Raw genomic sequence first — 25,913 nt, 5'->3', positions numbered from 1 at the left:
CCCTCTCCATGACCGGTTTCCATTTTACTTAACCCAGCAGGAGTGTTGGCCTGGCAGGGGCTTGAAATAGAAAAAGTCTTCTCTGGATGAGGCACATGCTAACACCTCCCTACTAGAGCTTGCTTATGGGGTGACCTCAGCTCCGAAGTGGAACAGAGTCTTGTTACAGAGTCAGTGCATTCACACATATGAAGTGTACTTACAGTAGAGTTCTTCTCTACTGCAAAGAGCTCTTTGCTCAGAGCTTATTAATTCTTATTTTAAACATAGTTCTATCACTTCATTATCTAAGTGTGTAAAAAGACAAATTAAAAGTGGGTGGGTGAAATTTTCCCCTAACGGTGCATGTGTATCTGGCTTTGTTAAGTTGGCAAATGATTGTGGATATATCTGGATATGCGTAAGTGTATCTGTGGAAGTCTATGTGTATACCAATGCGTTGGTTATGATGAACGTGTGTGAGAGAGCATGTGTAGATTTACACCGCGTGCGTCTGTCGGTTTTGTGTGTGTGTAGCGGGTGTGTGGTATGTGAGGACATTTGTGAATGAGCTTGTCACTTCGTGTTTTTATATACGTACATGTGATCAGATGTGGAATATGTAAATGAAAATTTACACTTATGGAAATCTGTAGGATGGATAAGAGAGCATTTGTGGGGCTGCTTTACAAGTTTGTGTCTTTGAGCTAAACTGTAAGTGTATATGATGGATTCGTGTAGGGATAGCTCTGGGCAAAGTTTTCAAGTCATATGGTTGGACCATAAGGAATTGCCATTTTTGTGGGTTTAAAAATGGTTAAATATTCAGTGATTTTTGTGTGATTCAACCTGATGTATGTATGCATTCCATACATACATAAATTCAAGCTAGCATGGCCTCTGTGCCACCTTAGTATTGCTATCAGAGCTAAGAAGAAGACGGCATCCATGGGTGTGAGACCTGGGGAAAAAATTAACATGTATCTTGAAGGAAAGAGAATATATAGAAGGAGTGATGACGAATGCACAGAAAGTTGCAGTAGGGGTATATCAAGAAATGAGATTAAAAGTTCTTTACTCTGGGAAGCCTTCTCCAACACTTGTTCTTTTTTTCCCCCCCAACACTTGTTTTTTACCTACCCTCCCCAATTTCTCTGCCACGGGCTTCTGCACCAGCTGTGAACTTCCTCTATGATAACGCTTGTCAACCTGAACTGTAATTGTTATCTGAAGTGGCTATCTTCCCTTCTAGACAGGAAGTTTGCTGAGGGCAAGAACTAGGTCTCTGTTGTTTGCTTATTTCCTAACACTTAGCACAAAGCTTGGTACAGAATAGAAACCCAATTAGTATTTGTTGAGGAATTGGAACACCAAAAGAGATAGGTATTCTGAGAAAGCTGTGAGTGTGTGACTTCTGTGTGGGCCAAGGTGCTTGCTTGGCTTTTGTTCTGTGCAACTGATAGACATTTTGGAGAGGGGATTCACATGCACAGATTACCATTTCAGAAATATTAATTTAGGAGTGGTGGAAAGCATAAAGAGAAGTAGGGATGGTCAGCAATTAGAAGCCCAGTAGTTACCCAGGTCTGTAGTAATAAAAAACCTAGACTCTAGTGACAGTGGGATGGACAGCAAGGGACAGATGGAAGAAGAGAAGTAGAAGAAGATGCAGTTTTAGAGCTGGAGTACTGAGATAATGATGATCATACTGTTAGAAAAAAGGGTAAGCAGTGTAGACATTGGGGAGCTCTGTTCTGAACATGTTGTAGATTTTCGATGTGTTGAGCATGAATTGAGGGTAACAAACAAAAGAACATCCTAATAAAGATGACCAACAGACAGTTGGATATGTAAGAGCCCAGGCAGGAGACCTAGGGTATAGATATTCAGTCATTTCCTCAACAACTGTTCAATCAGTACTTGTTAGGCGCCAGGCAATGGTCCAGGGCCTGGCCATTGAACAATGAACAAAACCAAATTTCTGCTACTTTTATAGCTCCCTTACCCCTGCAGATATTTCTCAGCCATTGCTTTACGCATTTAAATATGGTAAGCATATTATAATTATAGTAAGCATATTATATATAATTATATATAATTATAGTAAGCATATTATAACCTCTATCTAAAAGTTCTATGTCTGAAGTCCCTGCTGGTCTGTTTCCATTGTCTGCTGTTTCTGCTGGCCTCCCCTCATGCTGTCTTATTTCCCTTCATGTTTCATTATCTTTGACTTTGACTTGGAAACGTATTTGTAGAGATCTCCTGAGAATTAAAATGAAATCTCCTAAGAATTAAAAAAAAATTAAAAATATAAAGATGTCAGTTCTTCTTAATCTATAAAGTCAATGCCGTTATTAGTACAATCCCAAAAGGAACCTGACAAGATCATTCTAAATTTTATAGGGAAAAGCAAAGGACCAATAACTGTGAAACTTGTTCTGCCAGATAGCAAGACATATTTTAGAGGCTCCAACATTAAGTATAAACTTACCATCCATGAATTCAGATTGTCCATAATTATGCCCCACATTATGAAACCTATCTCATAGTCCATCGCTCCTCAACATGAAATGTTCGTTCCAGTCTGTTTGATCTTCTCCCTATCTTCTAAGTTTGGGCTATTACCTCCCCTCTCTCTGCCTTTGCTCTTTCTGTTTTCCTTGCCTTTATTTTCTTTTTAGTTTTTATTTTTAAGTAATCTCTACACCCAGTGTGGGGCTTGAACTCACAACCTTGAGATCAAAAGTCAACCTGCACCACCAACAGAGCCAGCCAGGTGTCCTTGTTTTTCTTGCCGTTAATTCACAAATCCATCCTTATTACCAGCCCCTGGCCTGGCCCTGCTCAAATACTGTCTCCAAAATCTTCTTTTTTGTTTTTCTCTAGCTCATGTAAATTTCTTTCCTCCAAACTCTCATGCCCCCTATTGTTTCTGTCATTTATTTTGCTATTTTATCACATATAGCATAAAAACTATATGTGGGAAAAGGGGAGAAAAGGGAGAAAGGAACCTAGAGATGGGTATTCAGACTTGGCCATATGTAAGCCTGCTATCCCCCATCAGAAGGCGTACAGTCTCCTTGAGCAGGGATCCAAGATCTGACAGAAAGCCTGCCAAGAGTCATTAAACACTCACCAGCTGATCTGTGTGGGAGATGTCATAAAGGCCAATAAAACCTTACAGGATTGGTTGCAACCTTGGGGATGTTGTTGGCATTCAAGAGCTATTTTCACCTCTCTTCATCTGGCTAACAGTTTTGATCATGAAAACAAAGACTAAAAGATCAGAAACAATCCATATGTCCATTGGGAGGGGCTTCAGTTCTATTATGGTATGACCACAGGAAGCTAGGAAAAAGAACGAGGCAGCTTTGTGTCAGTGATATAAAATTCTCTCCAAGAGATAGATAAGGAAAAAGGTGCAAAGCAGTGCCACCATATATGTAGGTTTCCTGTTGGTCTGTTTGTTTGTATTAAGAATATGCACACCCAAGGTTTTGAACATGCAGAGAGACTGGCAGTTGTGGGGGCTGCGGGGAGGGGCTGAGGGTTGGGAAGTAAGAGCAGGAGACCTCACTGAATATCCCTTGGTATTTTTGTATTTGGTACCATGTGCATCTATTGACTATTCAAAAAATAAATGTTCAGGAGAAAATAATAAGAAGCAAGATATTGGAAACAAACAGCAAATTCGGTGGTGCCAAAGAAGAGAATTTGGGTTTTTTGTGTGCTACATCTTAGGAGGCCAAAAGGAATGTTAGCAAGAAACAGGATGCTCCTCATTAAGATGGAGATAGATGTGTTCAGGGCAGACCTTCTAACCTGAGCAAAACCTTTTGAAGTATGAAGCAGAGGAAGGACAGAGTCAAGCTGCAGATGCAAAATTAAATACCTCTGAAAAGATACTAGCATCAGAATTATGATTGGGAGAATGGGCTGCTTAGCACTGGCTATTTGGTTCCAGAAAGAGAACCACGTTAATAATCACACTAACTTGAGGAAACTGAGAAATGCCCCTGTGTAGTTGCAGACTGGATGCTAGTTTTTCACCTGCCTTCTGCTGCAAAGGGAGAGGAGATCTGTGACAGTTCAAGGCTTCTGCCCGACTCCACCCATGAAGACCAGATACCAGGTGTGGAATTTGCTCTCAAGTGGGCTTTGGAACTACTGGCTCAGGCTAATGATTACCAGAGATCCAAGAAATTTACAGGAGGGGCAAGGTCAGGGATCTGAGAAAAGTACTTGAGTTGTGGTCAACACATGCCAGGACACTGGTACTGGAGTGAAAAGCCCTGGGGGCTGAGAAATGCCACCAGCCAAGTGGCAATCTCCAGAGTCCCCTCCTGAGAAGGTGCTCATGGACTTCAAAAAACAGAAAAACTGAAATTTTGGTGTAAAGCTTCTTTATTCTCTAAAGAAAGAACAGCAAGGTGGATCAATAAATTTGGGGATCAAACTGTTAAATTTATGACAAGAAAGAAGAGGAAAACAGATTTACAATGTGTTCCTGCTGGAGTGGCATGAAATTCTCAAGAGTCCATGGAACAAGGTCTGGCAGATCAGGGCACTTGAATCAAGATAACGTAAGGATGATTGTATACTAGAAAATATGTAATCAAGATGTATCACAACCTCAAGGGTCACATTGAATTCTCAGTATTGGTGAATGGCTCAGGGCTGAATAAGCAAAAAAGCAACCAGGATCTCTCCTAGAAAAAGACAATGGATGAGGGTTTAGGGCCTCGAGCAGCAAAGGAAGTGGTGTAGCCGGGCCTCTGTCCCTTAAGTCAGAATCTGGCCAGTAAGTCTCAGTGCTTGTCAGTCAGCTGCCCTCCAAACCCAGTCAAGGGGCTCTGAGAGCCAACTGAACTCAGATAGGAGACTTCATGGCCTGATTTGTTTTCAGTGTGGTAGAGTGTGTCACAAGCAGTATCACTGTGAATACTTGGTCACTGATCCCTTGGTATTTTTTCGACCCCAAGTTATTGACCACAGTTGGAAGTTAGGCTGATGGGAGATGGGTCCATATTTGTTCCAGCTATGGCAAAGAGGAACAGCTAGTGGGAGCCTGCAATCTTGAGGGTTTTTACCCAGTGGACATATCCTTTCTTGCATATGATGAGGCAACTCCTCCTAGAGAAATTCTACATTCCTTAACCTTAAGGATTTCAGGCAGAAACTATGAATAACCAAGAATCTGGCAGCAGCTCTAGAAGCCTCCATTAAGATTTCACTCCCCCAACAGGGGGTTGGAGTATAAATACAAAGAACGGTGGATGGCCTAAAAATGCTATGTATCACTCTGTGGGAAGCACAAATGTTGGGCTGGAGGGAAAGAAAAAGAATGGACAGTGGGGAAGGAGAGACATGAAGATCAGAGGAATGATAGAGAAGGAAATTTTTATGAAATATTACTGTAAGTTATGAATAAATGTTTACAAGTAGTCTTTAAAGGAGGCAAATAGAGATTGCAATTTCTTTTAAATACTTTTTGCTGCTAGACTCTGTTTGTTTGACTGTGACACCCTGCAGAGACTGGGGACTGTGGAGCTCAGGCTAACTTTTGGGTTACCCCAGTCTCCACCTTTCTTAGAAGCAGGGAGGAATATAAGTAAGAGACAGTATTTTATGCTTCACAAATATTTGTTGTTGAATAAATAAATGAGTCAATTAATGTGAAATTGCAGGTAGCAAAAAGAAGGGATGAAATATAAGAGGAATAAGCTGAAGAAGAGGTAAGGTTGTTACATAACAGTAGTGCAATAAATGGGCCAGTGGGGTCATTGTTCTTGGAGGAGGAGAGGCTGGACGAGAATTGAAATAAATAATAGGAGTGGTTGTGTGACTTAGAAAAGCTAAGTCCAGGCAGATGGAACTGGACATGGTTTTACACAGACACCAGGAAGGATGTTATTAAGACATTCACTAAAGGCATGGAAGTTCCATGTTGTTCTTGAATTCATTTACTCAGCAAACATGTGTCAAATGCTTACTTGTTTGGCAAGTATCATACTAAGTCCTGGAGGTTAATCATAAACAAGGCACAGCTCTGATTATATGAATCTTGCAGTCTAGTGTAAAGATCAGCAAACTACAGCCACATCCAGACTGTTTTTGTAAATAAAGTTTTATCGGCACACAGCCACACCCATTTGTCTACATGTTGTCTATGACTTTTTTTTTTCATTTTTATTTATCTTATTTTTTTTTAATGTTCATTTATTTTTTGAGAGAGAGATACAGTGTGAGCAGGGGAGGGGCAGAGAGAGAGGGAGACACAGAATCTGAAACAGGCTCCAGGCTCTGAGCTGTCGGCACAGCTGATGTGGGGCTCGAACTCCCAAACTGTGAGATCATGACCTGAGCTGAAGTCGGACACTTAACCGACTGAGCCACCCAGGCACCCCTATGACTGTTGTTTTTTTTTTTTTAAATAGCTTTATTGAGATATAATTTGCATACTGTAAGACTCACCTTTCAAAGTTTACAATTTAGTGGGTTTTGGTATATTCACAGAGTTGCAACCATCACCGTTATCTAATTTTAGAACATTTTCATTACTGCCCCTCCCCCCAAAAAACACATAGTCATTAACAGTCACTCCCCGTTCTCCCTCCCACCCAGCTCCTGGAAGCCACTAATCTACTTTCTGTCTTTATTGATTTACCTATTCTGAACATTTCATCTAAATGGAATCATACAGCCTCTCGTGTCTGTTTCTAGTGTGATGTTTCCAAGGTTCATCCTTGTGGCATGTGTCAGTGCTTCTTTATATTGCTCTGTGGAGGCTTTTGCACTATATTGGCAGAGTTACATAGTTGTGACAGACTGTATGGCCAGTGCAGCCTAAAATATTTACTAATATTTATTAAGCATTATAAAAAAAGTTTTTGACACATGGTCTAAGGAGGAAAAAAGAGATCTTAGAATCCTGGTGTTGGTGAAAAGTGTGTAAGTCAGCAATTTCAATTTCTCACCTAATTCTGGAAACTCCTCGTTAGCATTCCTGCTGGAAGTCTTAGTGTGTGGAGAGGACATCTGATAGATTGTTGACTTGCCTTGCCAACAATCTATCAGGAAATACTGAGAAAGAACTGACTCCTAAGTCACGAGAAAGTGGAAGGAATGGGTGGGAATTTGGGACGTGGTAAGACCAGTACCTTAGATGTAAGAAAGCCAGATCCTTACAAAGAAAAGAGAATTTGATCCAATAGTTAAAAATTCACAAAGGGCATGGGACAAATGAGTGGAAAGACATCTGGTGTTCATGGATTGGAAGATTGAATATCATTACGAGATCAATACTACCCAAAGCGATCTACGGATTCGATGCAATTCCTGTCAAAATCCCAGTGACCTTTTTTTTGGAAGAAATAGAAAGACCCATCCTAAAATTCATATGGAATCTCAAGGAACTCTAAATAGCCAAAACAATCTTGAAAAAGAACAGTCTCCCTGGGAGGTGTTTGGAAATCTGTGGGTGCCATTTTGTTTGCGGCAACAATTGGAGAACCCCAGTGGCTTGCCATGCAGGGGCTGGAGATACACCCTGCAATGCATGGACAGGCCCACACAATGAAGGACTGTCCCGCAGCCCACACAAATTTCCAACGCTGCCAGAAATTCATGCAGGAGAAAACCTTCTTATACTTATCCAAACCTAGAGGCAGACTCCATTTTATATATGAAAACGCTCACACACAGACACACACACACTTTACATGGCTTTCCTGTATAGTTTAACCAGTGCCGGTGCTGGTTAAATTGAGGGAATATTGCCTTTTGTTTTGTCGGGAACTTTACCAAGAGTTGCTCAAACGCTCAGAAAATCGTATCATTTATGGTAATGTTGCTCGTGGTATTTGAGTCAACACACCTGTATCAGCTTGCATTTGTGTCTGTCTAATCTATGGTGTTTTTATGGATACGTAGAAGCGTATTTGTTTAATCTTTACTTCTAAATGTTAACTAGAAAGATAAAAGATCAACAGTATTCAGATGAATGTCATCTTACTTAAATCCAAACTTATTCATTGCAAGCAGATGCCTGTTTTATAGTATTTTCTGGCTTAGCCGTGCCTGAGTACTTATGTATTAAAACACAAAGTGTTTCATTATAAATTACTTTCCTTTATTTCTCTTTACATCACAGGAATATGTCAATTTTAGGAAATAATGTGATTTTGTAGTCTATATTTCCTGTGAATTTCATTTCAAGACGTTACAAATATTTTTAATAAAAAGCTAATGTTAGGTCTTGTAGGATTGGAACAGCTAGGCTGCAATATAAAATGGACTTTTAAATATAGCTGTAGGGATGCCTGGATGGCTCAGTCGGTTGAGCCTCCAACTTCACCTCAGGTCATGATCTCACAGCTGGTGATTCGAGCCCCATGTCGGGCTCTGTGCTGGCAGCCCGGAGCCTGGAGCCTGCTTCAGATTCTGTCTCTCTCTCTCTCTCTCTCTCTCTCTCTCTCTGCCCCTCTCGCATTTGCTCTGTCTGTCTCTCAAAACTAAATAAAAACATTTAAAAATTAAAAAAAATAAATATAGCTGTAAAACTAGTTGACACACACACACACACACCCATGTGTCCATATATACTACACAAACATAGCAAATCCCTTCTTATAACATAGCTTGTTATTATTACAAGCATCAGATATAACACATGTCAAATGATATACCCCAGGACATAACAACTTCCTGTGGAAAAACTGAACCTAATTTGTCTTTAAATATACTTCCTGGCCAGACTTGCATCCTTGGAATGAGACCAAAGTAAAACAGTTTTAGTGTATGTTATTACTTTTCTAGCTTAAAAGGAGCTGTGGTTCTTGTCCTTAAGATTTCACAGTTGGTAGAACACTGTATTTGCCTATGCAGTATACATTATATATTTGCAAGTTACAGTTATTTCAATTATAGTAATATCTTTTCTAACATTAGTCCCCTCTTTCTTCCTAAGTGACATCGAACTGGACCTCTGGACTGTTGTGTGAAGATATTTTGTCTCACCATTTTGTACGTTAATGATCGCAGAGGCCATGGGGTAGAGCATCATTATAGATTCAGAGTTCCAAGGCCTTTGTTCCTTTGCTTTTTCTCTCCTTCCTCCCCGCCCTGCCTCTGTGTTTTCTTCCCTGTCCCTTCTCTCCCTCCCACTCTTTCTTCCATTTGCTGTGCCTCCACACAGTTTGAGTCACTGCCTCCCCTCCTGAAGGCGTGATCATTAGTCAGGGATGCAGGCACAGCTCTCCCCTGGTTTTCCCTTGCCAGGAGAGTCATGTGCAGCCGCTCTGTCTCTCTGCAGGCATCTGGGGAGACTACAGCTTGCACAGCCCTGGTTCCTCAGGAGTTGTGGCAGTGACGGCCACGGTGGCAACAGTGACCACGGGAGAATCAGTGCTGCAAGCTGATGGAGACTGCGCAGGGGAGGCCAGAGGGGCCGTGTGGCCAGAGACCCGGCAGGTGCACAGGTGGAATGGCAGATTGGGGCTCTCACCTGGCTGCCTGGAGAAACCTCCTCTGAATGTGATGCACGGTGCAGATATTAAGTGAATCATTGGCCTGTGGTGTCATTGTGCCCTGTGATAGGCACCCAGAGGAATAAGAGGCTACCCTCTGGTGTGCCAGCCCTTGGCCTTCCCTCTGCTTCCTCTGTGTCTCACTTCTGGTCCTTCTCTCACTCCCTCTGGGGAGACAGTGCTCATGGTGCTTCTGCATAGATGCTATGAGGTCATGCTTGGGAATCCTCGGGTACTTGAATTATATATATCAGAGGACCCTAAGGAAGTAAGTGTGCTCTCAGAATCCAGTCTTCTTTTCCTTCCTTTCCCTGAGCTCACCAAGTTGTTTTAGGGTTTGCTTTTTAAATTGGGTGCTGTTCTTTTGAAGCTTATGGTCATCACCCTTTAATGTCTTCTTCAGCTTAGAGTCCAGGGCAGAACGGGGTCCCCTGCTTTGTTGAGTAAAGGGGGACACAAATGCTGAAAATGCCTGGGGGTGTGGCTTCCGGCACCTCCAGGTCAGAGATGCACCTCCTGGGGGCCCAAGGGTCTCCCCACCCCATTGCTGGGGGATCACAGCAGCAGGTGTGAAGACATAAGCCCTGCTCCTCCCCATCCACCTTTCTTGTTCCAAGCAAGGTTTCTGCCTCTTGCCCCAGCATGAAATTTAGTAGCAATGGTCAGAAAAACTAAAGTCCATGATTGGAATAGATTCTTAGGGGATGAAGGTGGGGACGGCCATCTCCCTTTCTGCCATACCAAACTCAGGGACATAGCATCATGGACTCTTTTGCCATTTTTCACCCCTGCAAAATATGGGGTAGCCCAGCAGCTCTATTCTTAAGTGAAATTGCAGAGAAATTGTAGTTTATTGTTGGGTGTCCTCATTTTTTTTTTCCCTGTGCCTTTGTCTTTACATTGTTCTTTCCTCCCAATTTGCTTCTGTCCAGGGAATTATGTTCCCCATACTGCTCTATCCAGAAATGCCCCAGCCAGACCTCCTGGGGCAGCCATGCACACTGACTTCTCCTTTTCTCCTCTTCCACACTTCATCACAACTCTGGTCCCTTGAGGTGGTTTATCTTAGCCAGTAGTTAGGAGAAAAACATCTAATTAAGCTAATTCAAATTAAAGTCATGTAAATGCTCTTCTTAAAGAACTTGGCTATTTCTCTTACTCAGTAAAATAACTGCACAGGATACCCATTCGGGCTGATGTGAGGGGGTCTTCTTCAAACCAAGACTCTCCTCTTTCCCCCTTTGTAGTCAACAAGCTCTGCAGGCCACTTTCTAGAAGCCTTGCCTCTCTTATCTCCTCTCCTGCCTCACTGAGGAATTTTCCAGAAATGTAAGGTGGAAGCTAGAAAATATCCCCAGTGATGGTTTCCTCAAATGCATTTGACATTTTTAACTCAACAGGTCCTTGAGTGGATGTCAACAGCTCTGTGTCCAGGGGTAACCCTGATCCCTGCCCCTTTACCCTGGACTCCTTAAATCCCTCAGAAATCAAGAGCTTCCAGAAGCAGAATAGAGTGCTGTTGACCTCAAAAGCAAATTGATGCAATGCACCAATTATGACGAGGAAGAATTGAATAATCTGGAGCAGAAAATATGAAGATACCGGCCAACCTTTACTATTTGTGACATGTTTTCTTGGTCTGTTTTGCTTTTCTTGGAAGTGACTTAGAGGACAGGAACATGAGAATGAGGCTCCCCAATACATCTCAAATTCTTCTGAGGCAGGTGAGAAGCAACCTAGATAAAAGCTTTCTTCCTGGTTGTCATCGGCTATAGAAATGGTGCTGATCCAGAGATTTGTGGTAGTTAACTTTATGTGTCAGTGTGACTGGGCTAAAGGATGCCCAGAGAGCTGGTAAACTATTTTTTCTGGGTACATCTGCGAGGGTGTTTCTGAAAGAGATTAGCATTTGAATTGGTGGACTGAGTAAAGATCTGCCCTCCCCAATGTAGATAGGCATCATCCAATCCATCGAGGGCCCTAATAGGACATAAAAGCAGAGCAAGGGTGATTTACTGTCTTTGCTTGAGCTGAGACATCTATTTTTTCCTGCTTTTCCACATCCACACTCCTGGTTCTTAATGCCATTGACCCCTGATTCTCTAATTGGCCTTTGGACTCAGATTTACACCATTAGCTCCTATAGTTCACAGATCTTTCTTTCAACTAGGACTGACTTACACCACTGGCTGTCCAGGTTCTGTAGCATACAGTAGATCATGGGACTTCTCATGAGCCAATTCCTATAATAAATCTCCTTTCATAGATAACTATATAACTGTCTATCCTTTTGAGTTTTGTTTGTTTGTTTGTTTCTCTGGAGAAGCCTCATTAATACAGTATCTCTACATAATCTCCCCCAAATCAAGAAAGGATTAAATGGATGCTAGATTCTCATTCTTTATTTCAGTTTACCTGCTTGACCAAATGTGGGATGTCGTGGAATCAGCTCTTGTATATTTGTCATGATTTTGTCAACTTAAAAGGCAAAAAGAAGAGATTTGTTGATTCATGTACCAGGAAGTCCTAAATATAATTCTTCAGATCAGACTGGGTTTCGAGGTTTAAATAATGTCGTTAGTTTTGTCTTCCCATCGTTGACTTGTTTGCCTTGGAGTTAGCTTCCTAGCCAGGTAGGCTCTCCCCACCTGGTAGCAAAGATGGCCTCTGGAAGCAATAGCTATTACATTATTTTTCCTTCGTGTCTTCCTTGCTAGCTCCTTCAAAAGTCCCAAGGATGACTCTGATAGACTTGGCTTAGACCAAGAGAACCAATCATTGCAATCAGGAGAAGGAAGTCCTTTAATGGTTAGCTTACCTTATGAGCTCACCATGTGTGGGAAGACCAGGCAAGAGACTGGCCATCCTGTTGGGTAGAGGAGGAAAAATTCTCAAAAGGAACATAAAGTGGACAGGTAAAAGTAATGTATCAATACACTTTTATAAGTGTCAACCTACTTGCAAAATCCTAATTCAAATTAGCAGGGAATAGGGTGGGAGATGTGAACAATACAAAGATTTAGAAGATATGCTTTTTGTCCTTAAATAGCATATAATCTAGTTTGTTGTGAAGCTTATCACATTCCTTATTTAATAATTTGAGGAAATACGAATTACTTCATTGGAAAACATTTTCTGAGTGCTTACTTAATACCAGACATCATGCTAGATTTCTGTCATACAAAGGCTATTCTCACAAGGACCTTACAATCAGGTAGGCAAGACAAGCAAACCAGTAAAATTTTCCATGCGGGGCCACAAGAGCAATGATAGACAGGGACACAGGTGCCATCAGAGCCCTCAAAAGGCACCTATTTAACTCTAGGGTCAGAGGAGCTGATGCATGAGCCAAAGCTTGAAAAACAGGTGGGGGTCAGATGATGTTGGGGGGTGTGGAAGAGTCTTGCAGGCAGAGGGGCTCGTGGTGCAGGGGTTCAGGGGCATGAAACAAGGTACTATATTTGAAGAAGTATAGATAATTCGAATGGAGCACAGGAGGGGTGCAGGGAGAGAAAAGCTGAAGAAAGCCAGATCACAGAGCTCCACGCCAAGCTCACAGAATGGAGTTTACCCCTGAAGGATTCTAAACAGGGCAGGGATGTGTCCAGATTTGCAATTGAGCGTATGTTGCTCCTGGCAGCAGATGGAGTGAAGTGAGCCAGACTGGAGGCAGGAGGAGCAGTCAGAACACTGCCATGGGAGACACACAAGATATGAAGAAGACTTCTTTACCAAGAATGCCAGCTAATAAAATAGGAGAAGTGGCAAAATCACTATTTTGCGATCCCAGTTCAGGCAAGGACTATGATTATCCACAGATGCTAGGATAGCATGTTTCCAATGGAAAGATAGATCTTTCCAATGGAAAGATCTAGTGGCCATCACATGAACCTCGAGGTCAAACTTAGCACAAGGAAACAATTCAGTGTTCTTGCCTTCTGTTGTGATGCAGGAAGACACATAACACCTCTTATCCAGTATTCTTTCCAAAGATATTTAATCTGAATTTAATCATGAAAAACAGACAAATCCAGAATGTGGAAGATTGTCTAAGAAAAATGGTTGGAACTCTTAAAAAATGTGGCATATAGAAAACAGAAATACAAAACGTGAGGGGAATATTCTAAGTTGAAGGAGGTTATGGAGACCCAACAACCACGTACATATGGAATCCTTAATGAGATCTTTGATAAAAACCTTGAAACACCCATAAAAAACATTTTGGGGACAATTGGGGAAATTTGAGTATGAACCAAATATTAGATATTAGTTTTCTTAGTGTGATAATGACGTCATTCCTACATAGAATATCTTTATTCTTAGTTGATCTGGAGAATTGAAGAGTGAAGTGTCTTGATATTTTCAATCTACTTTCAAGTGGCTCCATAAAATGTGTGATGTATATATATGTACATATGTGTTATATATGAATGTTTAGGCATATATGATATATGTGTGATATGCATGGGTGCTCTTTCATATCTATGTCATATGTGTGTGTGTGAGAGAGAGAGAGTGCAATATGGCAAAATGTTAATAATTTATGTTTAGGTGGAGAATATATGAGTTCTTACACTATTCTTTCAAGGCTTTTGTAGGTTTAAACACTATGAGAAAGAATAAAAAGGAGAAGAAGAAGACCTAACGAGTGCTTGATCCAAGACAATGACGGCAGGTTTGGGGAGGAAGGTTGGAGTCCAGAGAAACACAGAACTCCCAGGAATCAGTTCCAATCTGGAATAATGGTAGGGGATTCACTTGGAGTGAAGTTATGGGAGTAGGCCCGGTCAGGAGTCCCAGCCCTGGCTAAAGGTTTAATGAGGTACTGTCTTTTTTTTTTTTTTTTTTTTTTAAGTTTTAAAACAGATTTTACTTTTTTTAAGAGCCATTTTAGATTTACAGCAAAGTTAAGTGGAAAGTACAGACAGTTCCCATAGATCTCCTCTCCCCGTCCTCCACAAAGCCTCCCCCACCATCACATTCCCCACAGGAGTGGGACATGTATTGTAACCCATGAACGTACATTGACACATCGTTCTCACCCAGAGTCTACAATAGGCTTAATGAGGTACTGTCATAATGCAAACAGTGGCAGCACCACAATAACAGCAACACTTAACTTACCCCACGGGGAAGCGGAGGGCAGTGACTAGGCATCGGGATCCTGGGTTCTAATCCCAGCTCTACCACTAAGCAGCTATGTGTGGATGAGTGTAGCTCTTCTGGGGCTCTTCCTGACAAGGAGAAGATTGGACCAGACATCCTCCGAGGTCCCCTTTAAGCTTCTGCAAGTACATAGTTGTACTTAGCCTTCCTTATTGATGTTACTCAGAGCCATCTGAGCTAAGCATTAGTGAAATTTTGTCATGCCTGCCATTTCATTCTTTCAGGCTTGATTTATTTCTCCAACCCTTTTGGCCACCCTCCTTTGAGAGCCTGCCCTTGGCTAGATGAGGTTCTCACTGAATACTGGTCCTGAAGAAAGCTTTCATAGCTGCCAGCTCCTGACCCCATCTGCCCCCTGACCTCACAGCAGGACTCCTTCCCAGACTCCTGGATATGGCTTTCTATTGACAGCTCTTCTGATTTTGTCTTTGTTACAAAGCTAATACACACTTATGATAGAAAATGCAGAAAATTTGGGAAACTATGTAGAAGAATATTTAAATTGTCCACAATTACATCATTTCACTGATAGTACTATTAATTGTTTTCTGAATGGATAGGAGTGGGTTTATATACGTGTGTTGCATAGCTGATCTCTTATATACGTATTTTTGTATTCTTATTTTTAACTGAATTGTATACATAATTTTTTTTATTTTTAAAGTTTTTATTTATTTTCATTTTAATTATTTTGATTATTTAAAAGTTTTATTTATTTTGAGAGAGAGAGAGAGAGAATGAGCAGGGGAGGGGCAGAGAGAAACAGAGAGATAGAATCCCAAGCAGGCTCCACACTGTTTAGCACAGAGCTCAGTGCGGAGCTCGAACTCACAACCTGAGCCTTTGTGGAGGGCGGGGGGAAGGGATCTATGGGAACTCTCTGTACCTTCCAGTTAACTTTGCTGTAAATCTAAAATGGCTCATGACCTGAGCCAAAACCAAGAGTTGGATGCTCAACTGACTGAACCACCCAGGCATCCCTGATTTTTTCAAACTTAACATATCTTGGGCACTTTCCTGTGAGCAAATGACAGATTTCTTTTTCAGAATTTTACAAGCATGGGAGATCATTTTGGATCCTTATTATAATGAAACATATTGTATACTCAAGAATGAAATAAATGAAACATTTAAATGTTTCTTTATCCTTATTTGTATCTCTGTGTATAATAAAAAGATTCAACTGTTTTCATATAAGATATTTTCCAAATGATTTGACAACTCTTGGATGCTTTCTTCTTGTTCTGATATAAGGCTGGCCTGTTACATCATCAATGCAATACCAGGGAATACCAGGATAGAGAAAGGACAAGGAGAAAAAAAAGAATTTCTCAGTTTATGATACTCTATCATTAATGGTAGCCCCATATAACCACTTCTGGATAACAGTGGTGGGATTTGTAGGGGGTGTGTGTATAGTGAGTGAGTAGTCAGGGACAACCAGCTGAAGGGAATAAGGAAATGAATTAAATAGGATAGGGATAGGTGTGGGGACACATACAATAAGTACTTGGGAGATTTCTTCTCTTCTTTTCTTACTAATGCTAAATAATAAAGTTTAATTTTAATGTATTGTGTGTGTGTGTGTGATTGTGTGTGTGTGTGTGAGAGAGAGAGAGAGAGAGAGAGAGGAGTGGGAAAGACATTGAGGGGGGATGCATTCTAGAACTTTTTAAAAAAAAAAAAACAGCACTGGGGCACCTGGGTGGCTCAGTTGGTTGAACATCCTACTCTTGATTTCAGCTCAGGTCATGATCCTAATGTCGTGGGATTGAGCCCCACGTCGGGTTGTGCACTGAGTGTAGAGCCTGCTTGGGATTCTCTCCCTCTCTCCCTTTTCCCCTCTCCCCCACTTGTACTCTCTTTTTTTAAAGTAAAACCTTTAAAAAAATCACTAATCATGAGCACTTTATAATGTCATTAAATTAATTTTAAAACATTCTAACAGTTGACAGATGGATATTGCTTACTATTTCCAAGGAAGAACCTGAACCATTCAACAGCCAAGCACTTAATATTTTGAGTCAAGAAGTTCAAACCACTTAATTTGTCTTCATGGCTTCCCTGGGAAACAAGGAAAAATAAGAAATTATTCTATACCCCCTCTTTTATATGCTATTTGTCTATAAATGCAGAAATTGTCATTATGTACTTCACAAAAAAGGAAATTCCATAAACAAGTGCATCTCTCTGAAATCACTTCTGACTCTCATAGAATATGTACATTGACCTGGCATTGTTTCCTACACACTCCCTGTAATCCTGCAACTTTCCAAATATATACATTTCTATGACCATCATGCTTATTATTTTAATGGCTATATAATATTCCATTTTATTGATTATGCCACAGTTTACTCAATTATCTTTATTGTGACATCTTTAGGGTCATTTCTAAATTATTTTAAGTATCATCAGTAGTGCTATGAATGCATCATTGTGCAAATGGTTTTTTTCCTTTTAGATTCTTGTCTCATTGATGTTGACTTTTATTATTTCATTTTTTCTAGGCTTGCAAGTATAATAGAACCTCTAAGATGTCTGATTTGTATTTATCTAATTCCTATTGGTGGTATAGGCCATAGTTTATATTTTCCTGTTTATGAAATTGTCTATTCTCATCCTTCTATACTCTGACCAGTTGCCACAGAGAAGCTAAAGATTAGCCATAAAAATTGTTATTAGATCTAGATTTTTTAGGAATCTAAGCTCCCACAAGTTATATTTGTCGTAAATCGTTTTTACATTCTGTGGTCTTTCTTTTTTAAACTTTGTTCAGTTACATTATTTAATTTGATGCATGAATAGATGTTAAGAAGAAACCGTAACAGGATTTGCTTACAGATTCGTTTCCGATGACTTCCCTTGCCCTTGGAGACCCGCGATTCCTAACACCTGAGTCCTCTGGTCTCAGAGCAAGAAGAGAAACCAGCATTGGCTCAAGGTTGAAGTGGGGTCTGGGACATCCTAGGAACACGGCCTCCTCCATGTGGAACGTGCCTGAGAGCTGGGCTGTCCGTCCCCAGGGACATTACTGTCAGCACTCTACTTTTTCCACTTCACTTTTTGTTCCAGATGATCGTGATATCTCAGAATCAAACCTCTGACTGTCCCTTAAACCATGTAGTTAGGGGCCAGAACTTATTATTCCCAGAGTTGCCTGTGGGTCCCAGGGGGAGATGAAGAGGGTGGTGTGTTTGTTTTGGCTCTGACGTGCTTGCTCCAGGTCACTGTGCTAACACAGCTGTCTCCCTTCCCTTATCCTGGGCCCGAACCGGGCACTGCACACTTCCCTGGCTTGGGGCTAGAGGTGTGAGACAGATCCCAGCTCCACACAGAAGATGATCTTTATGGCTATTTCAGGCAGAACACACTATGTGCGTGTTGCCTGCCTCTATTCTCTGTTGTGCATTATACCTGCGTGGCAGCGCCTCGTGCCCAGGGAGCCGTGATGTTTGGCTGCACGCTTGGCCGCAGCAGCTATGAAGTGAGAGGTGCTCACGTGGCTGCTGAGCCATATCCACAGACGCAGTCATTCTGCGTGGCTCCGGGCACTTTGACCACAGTGGGTCATCACACCGGAACTAAGCTCGCCTCTCTGATTCTGCTGAGGTGTAAATGATATGACCTGGGGTGAGAATCCACGAGATGCCGGAGAGGCTGGGGAACATGATGGTTTGCGAATGGGAGTGCGAAAGGGGGAGAGGAGTATACCAATTGTCTACCACTGTATTTCAAAGAAGGCTTACTCTAAAACTTTAAGATAAAAGGATATATGTTTGTTTGAAAAAGTCCTATTAAGAGCTCTGAAAGGCATATCAACAGCCTGAATTAGGGAACTGCAAAAGCCAGTATGATATTCCTTGACTTACAGTGGGGTTACATCTTGAGAAATCCCTCATAGGTTGAAAATACCATAAGATAAAAATGTATTTCGTACTCTTGACCTGCAGAACATCATCGCAGCTCAGCCTCACCCACTTTCCACGTGCTCAGAACACTTCCATTAGCCTAGAGTTGAGCCAAATCATCTACCACAAGGCCTGTTTTATACTAAAGTGTTGAGTATCTTGGGGCAGCTGGGTGACTCAGTCAGTTGAGTGCCTCACTTTGGCTCAGGTCATGATCTCACAGTTTGTGGGTTCAAGCCCTGCATGGGACTCTGTGCTGACAGCTCAGAGCCTGGAACCTGCTTCGGATTCTGTGTCTCCCTCCCACTCTGCTCCTCCCCCACTCACACTCTGTCTCTCTCTCTCTCTCAAATAAATAAACATTAAAATAAATAAACATATAAAGTGTTGACTATCTCACGTAATTTATCGGAGACTGCACTGAAAACAAAGAACATAATGTATGGGTGCAGATGGGTTGTCATTGTGTTAGCTGTTTACCCTTGGATCACGTGACTGGGTGCTGTGCACACTGCCACCTCCCAGTGTCACAAGAGAGGGTCGTCCACATATCGCAGTCCAGGGAAAAGATCCAAATTCAAAATTGGAAGTATGATTCCTACTGAATGTACATTGCTTTTGCACCATCAGAAAGTCGGAAATTTATAAGTTGAACCATCAGAAGTCAGGGAATGCCTATATTGAGGACATGGTTAGAGAGAGCTGTTCACACATGGGCAGAGAGAGAAATTCCAAGAATAAGACAAAGGAGGATAAGACTCAGGGCAAACACTGTGTAAAGAAAGGGTCCAGAGTTGGTAAAGGGAAGGGCAGGACAGGGCTGTTCTTGGGAGGGCTGACCCAGGGCAATGTGGCACACCAGCAATTTTGCAACCCTGTTCCCCACCAATAAACAGCTCTCTGAGTACAATGCCACGAGTACCATTATTTGCCTAATATTTATCACTGACATTCTTTTTAAAATTTAAGTATCTAGCTTCATCTAATATAATATTATCCGGGAAATCAGGTTTGATATGCTAGTTATATATAAATTTCTTATATATATTAAAACAAACACATAATTATTATATATATTATATATTAAAGGATAAATATCGGGGAAGCGCCTAAAAAATCTCGGGTACTGATCAGTAGTATGTGCGCCATTCTCTGGAAAATCCATCCACCCTTCAACCCACAGCCCATACCTAAGCCGTCATCATGTCTTACTGGAATTATCTGAACTTTGCTCAGAAAACTCTCTTCCTTCTCTCCATCTCCTACTGTAGGCAAAGTCAGGCTCACTCATCAAATTTCAACCTGGCCTTCACTTCCCAAGGAAATGCACCCTCCCCCCAACTGCTACCCCTCTAGACTGGGGAAGGGCTCTTACCGTATGATTCCATATTGCTCCCTCTTTCCTTATTTACTGACTACACTTGTTACTATCACTGATTTCATTATAGCTGCCCTGTGAACAACACAAGGGTTGGGGGCACTGACCCCTGCACAGTAGAAAATCCACATGTAACTTTTGACTCCCCCAAACTTAACTACAAATGGCTTACCGTTTTCCAGAAGCCTTACTGGTAACATCAACATTTGATTAACATGTTTCGTATGTTAGATGTATTCTATACTGTATTCATGGAATAAAGTAAAGCTAGAGAAAAGAAAATGTTATTAAAATCATAAGGAAAAGACATTTACAGCCCTGTACTGTATTTATTGAAAAATATCTGCATATAAGTGGATCCACACAGTTCAAACCCGTGCTGTTCAAGGGTCAACTGTACTTCCAACCCTCCATTGAAGGTGAACTCTGCCGGGGCAAAGAAACATTCATCTTTTTCATCATTATATTAGCAGGCCGAGCTCATTGCCAAGTACGTTGTAGCACTCAACTAGTTGTTGAATGAATGAATTCCACTGTTTGGCACCCCTAAACAATTCTCCCTTTTATCAAAATCTTTTCTTAGCTGACTTTCAATTTTCAAAATATTCAGACCTCTGGATTTAAAGGCCAAGTGCATAACTGGCTTATTTGTGCGATCCAGCTAGCCAGTGAGATGTTTCCTGGCAGACAACCTACTTGAAGTTCTTCAAATCACGCTATGTTGCGGGGTCCTCTATGTGTGGTGGCTGTCAGCAGCCTCCAGGGTTAGACTCCAGGGTTCCAGCCTCCAATTTCTCACTTATTGTGTGACCTTGAGCAAGTTATTGAGCATCCCATGACTCGATTTCCCCAACTGTAAAATCATACCCACTTCATAATAAGTTTTTTAAAAATGTTTTTAGCATGGTGCTTGGCACACGTAAGCACTCAGTAAATTATCATTATAGCTACTAGATGCCTTTCTCTCAACACACTCCAGTTCATTACCATCTCTTTTTAAAAGTGTAACCAGTCAAAATTAAGCCCAACCACTCTAGTCTGACTAGAGTAAAAGGTGCAGGAGGCTAGCAACACCCAAGTTTTAGATATTTTACTTATTTTAATGCACTGTAAGATCACACTGGTTTCGGTTTTGGTTTTAGTAGCCAAATCATACTGTTGAGCCATATTGACCTTGCATTTACTATGGGGCACCTGGGTGGCTTAGTCGGTTAAGCATCCAACTTTGGCTCAGGTCACGATCTTGCAGTTCGTGAGTTCGAGCCCCACGTCAGGCTCTGTGCTGACGGCTCTGAGCCTGGAGCCTGCTTCTGATTCTGTGTCTCCTTCATCTCTGCCCCTCCCCTGCTCATGCTGTCTCTCTTTCAAAAATAAATAAACTTAAAAAAAATTAATAAAACCTTCAGACCTTTTTGTGTGAATTTCTGTCCAAATAGCACTCACTCTTCCTGTCTCTTAACAATTAATTGATTTTTTTTTAATGCAGAACTTTTGCATTTGTTCTTGTGAGTTTTCATTTTGTTGTCTTAGACATGGTATTTCAGTTCATAATGATCATTTTGAAGTTTGATGACATTCTATCATATTTGTTATCATTCTTAGATTGATGGCATCTGCAAATTTAAGTACATTTTAAAATGGTATATATAAATCATCCATAAAGTTGTTGAACAGAAAGAATCCAAGGGAAAAATCCACATAACTTTAGTAAAGTCTCTGCAACTCAACATTGATGGACCAGCAGCATTCTTCATATGAAATCACCCAGCCTAGAAATCATCCATCTTGTCCATTAGGATTCTAGATTCCACTTCTCAATTAAGATGCCTGCAAAAATTGGGGTCCAAGGATGTTTGTTGAGGTACTATTTATAAAAGCAAAAAATAGAAAACAATCTCAATGTCCCATAAGCGGTAATTGATTGAATACATTTTCGTACATACTTTCAATGGACTATTCTTTGTCATTGCAAAAAAAATGAAAATTCTGCAGATTCATGGTTTCCAAACTTATTTTTAGCCATAGATATTATAGAAATTTGCTGGGTTTGCTCCCTAGTTTTTATTCCCTCTTCTAATAATATCACTCTGACATTCCAAGGGGGAAAGTTCCCTTTCCCACTGGTGTATTGTTAGTGAAACTAAAAATAAATAATAGAGTGACTTTTGCTTTCCTAGCCAGAGGGTGTACCCCTGACCCAACCTAGACAAGTGGACTCTCTCTTCTAGCACTTTAAAAATAAAAACTTGGAAGTGATGCATCATAGCAGCCATGCCCTCATCCAACTGGCTATTAATCCTTGCTGCCGGGAGCCCAGAGCTGCCCTGGCTCCTGCCCTTTCTGATTCTAACTTTTCACCTATGCCTTTGGTTCGATGAACTACGCATAACCTTCTAATGAATTGCGTTTTTGTTTAAGCTACCTAGTGTTAATTTCTGTTGCTTAAATCAAAAACTCTATGTATGGTGACAGACGGTAGCTACACTTGTGGGAAGCATAGCATAATGTATAAAGTTGTGGAATCATTACGTTGTACACCTGAAACTAAGGTAACATTGTATGTCAAGTATACTTCAATAACAAATAAATTTAAAAATTAATTTAAAAACTCTAACTCTAGAGCCCTTTAAAATCTTGTTAAACCATTTTAAAAATTCCAATATAAAGCAGTGTGGAGGTTCCTCAGAAAATTAAAAATAGACCTACCCTATGACCCAGCAATAGCACTGCTAGGAATTTATCCAAGGGATACAGGAGTACTGATGCATAGGGGCACCTGTACCCCAATGTTTATAGCGGCACTCTCAACAATAGCCAAATTATGGAAAGAGCCTAAATGTCCATCAACTGATGAATGGATAAAGAAATTGTGGTTTATATACACAATGGAATACTACGTGGCAATGAGAAAAAATGAAATATGGCCTTTTGTAGCAACATGGATGGAACTGGAGAGTGTGATGCTAAGTGAAATAAGCCATACAGAGAAAGACAGATACCATATGGTTTCACTCTTATGTGGATCCTGAGAAACATAACAGAAACCCATGGGGGAGGGGAAGGAAAAAAAAAAAAAAAAGAGGTTAGAGTGGGAGAGAGCCAAAGCATAAGAGACTGTTAAAAACTGAGAACAAACTGAGGGTTGATGGGGGGTGGGAGGGAGGGCAGGGTGGGTGATGGGTATTGAGGAGGGCACCTTTTGGGATGAGCACTGGGTGTTGTATGGAAACCAATTTGACAGTAAATTTCATATATTAAAAAATAAAAAAAAAAATTCCAATATATAAAACAAACAAACAAGCAAAAACAGAGTGTCTGTGTTAATGGGAGGTCTAGCCACTTGGCTACCTCTTGCCCTGTACAGCAAACGGACAAGGCTCTCCAAATACAGTGTAAAATACAACAAATACAGTGTAAAATACAACAAATACAGTGTAAAATACAACAAATACAGTGTAAAATACAAGTCGCCTTTCACGGATGTAATATCTTCCCTTCCCTTGCTGGTGATGCTAATGCAAAGTTTTCTTCGATTACCTGCATTGTCTCTATTTTCTGCAAGTCTTCTACTGTTTGTTTTATGTTTTGTTCTCTATCTTTCATCTTAGATGCTTTTCTTAAATGTCTGATTATCTTTGGCTTTCAGTTCATATTTAAAACAACTCACTAAAATATGATCAGAAATGTAGATGGACAGGAATGGTATCCAATTCTCCTGTTTTCAGCTCCACTCTTTACATCTGGTTCTTAGTGCCTTTGATTCCTGAGAATTCCTGGAGCTCTGCTGTCCAAATTGCCTTGTTTTCATTGGCATCTTCTTTGTAGGCACTTGCTTTCCCCTTTCTTTGTCCTGCCAAGTGAGTTCCATGCATTCACTTATTTTCCATCTTCCAAAAATGTGTTGTCATCAATGGTCCTGTTATCTCCTCTCCTAATCTTTTTATCCTTGTGGGTTCTTCTCTTTCTTATTCCCTTAATGTAATTCTAAGGTTTGTTTGTTTGTTTGTTTGTTTGTTTTTAGTTGAAGCAGGGATAACGGTTGGAGTTCATTTCACTAGAAAATTCTATCTACCTTTTCTATAATAACCATGGTTTCTTTTTATAGTAAAAGCAAAGAATGGTATTTTTAACTTTTTTACATGTTTTTTAACGTGTTTTTTTTCTTTTTTACACGTTTTAACATGCAGTACCTGTGACATTCTCATTTTGCCTATCAATAGTCAAAAACCGATTAACTAATTGACTAACAAATTGATTCAAAAAGGCAATAAAGATGGTTACTATGACTGGTCCTTGATAAATTCATATTGGTTCCAAGTGTTCATTTAATTATTTTCTAGGTATTCACAACAAGCAACCCTGTTTAACCAAGTGATTCTATTAATTATCAACATTTAACACCAAGCTGGTAATTAGCAAAACCCACAATTTTCCTTCATACAAGGTCAATCCAATTTCAATTCCTCTCTAGTTTCTCATGAATTTTTAAGGTTTATTGATAGTTACTTTGCAATCCTTTCTCCAAGACTTCTTAGCATCTTAGAAAGTAATTTATCTAGACGTGGAGGTTTTGTTTGTTAAAATAATTAATTCTAATAAATTACATCACCTACCTTAGGCTTTAATTGTCTTGTTGCTGTTTGTTCTAAATGTTTTCAGTTTAAAGACCATAGTAGACTTTTTCTGAGGGGAGTGGAATGAAACCACCTAGTAACCAAACTCTTCCTATGTGAGGGGATCCAAGATATGTAGGAGACAAGGCTCCACCTTCCACTATGGAAACCAAGGGAAACAGGTCTCCATGTTCTCTACTAAAGATATTAGCATGTGATCTACAATCAGTGACTCAGCTGCTACTATACAGGATTTTGAATATCGGTGGAGTACTGTGAAGATACAGAAGGTGGGAGTTCTTTGTTTGTGCAGTGGTGAAGGAGTTGAAAGAACGGATGCAGAGGAATGGGCATTATTTGCCAGTGACACCAAAAGTAGCAACAGCAAGTAGCCAATGGTAGTGGTGTCGGTGATGGTGGTCTTATTTTGGTGGCATGATCTTGATGGTATTTGGATACCCAGTCACTCTTGGTTCCTGGCTGGGTTTTGATCTTGGGCTTCCTATTGACTGTATACTATTCTAGTGAATTTCTTTCCTGCTTAAGGTAGCCATAGTTAGCTTATGTTATCTGGACCAAGAACCTTGACTAGTATAGAGAAACTGGTGCTGGGAAATGGTTGCTGGCAATAGAACCTTGGGGGAAATGGGTGGAATAGAGAATCTGCTACCTGACCTTCTCTCTTCTAAGACAATGGGGCATGTGGCCCCATTGAAGTCCTAGGGCTCTTCCTCTGCTGGTGTCAGTACTTTTAAGCCTTGACATGTCAGTAATCAATGTCACAAACTTCACTCACTCTCTGGTTACTTAAGACCAAGAGCAGCAAATATCATTCATATACAGGGATGATATGTCCATGGCATACAATGATTGAAAAAAAGTTAAAAGATAAATAATGCCTCTGATCACTGTTCATTAAAAGCAACTATTTGCTCCTGCCAAACTACAGGAAAGTCAAAAAGAATGAAATCAGTGTGGAATGGTATCACTTCTTCTTTTGGATGTAGTTTGCCTAAAAGAAAACAGGTTACAAGCTCAAATCCTTAAGTTCTCAGATTGTAATACAAATTTTCTAAGACTGAAAAAGACAAAGGACAGAGGTAACTGAAAGCTAAACTCCATGAGTTGCCAAATTACAAAGTCAGCTGAATTCACAGCCTCACTAGGTCTCTGACGTCAAAGTTAAAGCATTGATCAGGAAAGTGTCGTACCTCAAACACTAGAAACGGAATATATGCAAAAGTTTGAAGAACTGAGAAAACCCCATTCCCCTAAACCTCACTGAGCCTCCACCAGCCCAGACAGGATCTGCTCCTATGTCTAATGAGGTTATTAT

The 25,913-nt window shown here is 40.6% G+C and overlaps 1 long non-coding RNA gene across 1 annotated transcript; it reads right to left on the bottom strand.

The window, feature by feature from the left end:
- Positions 1-11,901: 11,901 nt before the first annotated feature.
- Positions 11,902-25,174, bottom strand: LOC122216551. The gene is made up of 4 exons (XR_006200957.1): positions 24,578-25,174; positions 20,137-20,202; positions 16,646-16,739; positions 11,902-12,375 (listed from the first exon to the last, which is right to left on the bottom strand). It is a non-coding gene; the product is annotated as an uncharacterized LOC122216551 (long non-coding RNA).
- Between the last annotated feature and the right edge of the window lie 739 nt (positions 25,175-25,913).

The sequence above is a fragment of the Panthera leo genome, chromosome A3 (genome assembly GCF_018350215.1).
Source record: "Panthera leo isolate Ple1 chromosome A3, P.leo_Ple1_pat1.1, whole genome shotgun sequence".
Taxonomy (NCBI): domain Eukaryota; kingdom Metazoa; phylum Chordata; class Mammalia; order Carnivora; family Felidae; genus Panthera; species Panthera leo.
This window is presented reverse-complemented; position numbering and strand designations above follow the sequence as displayed.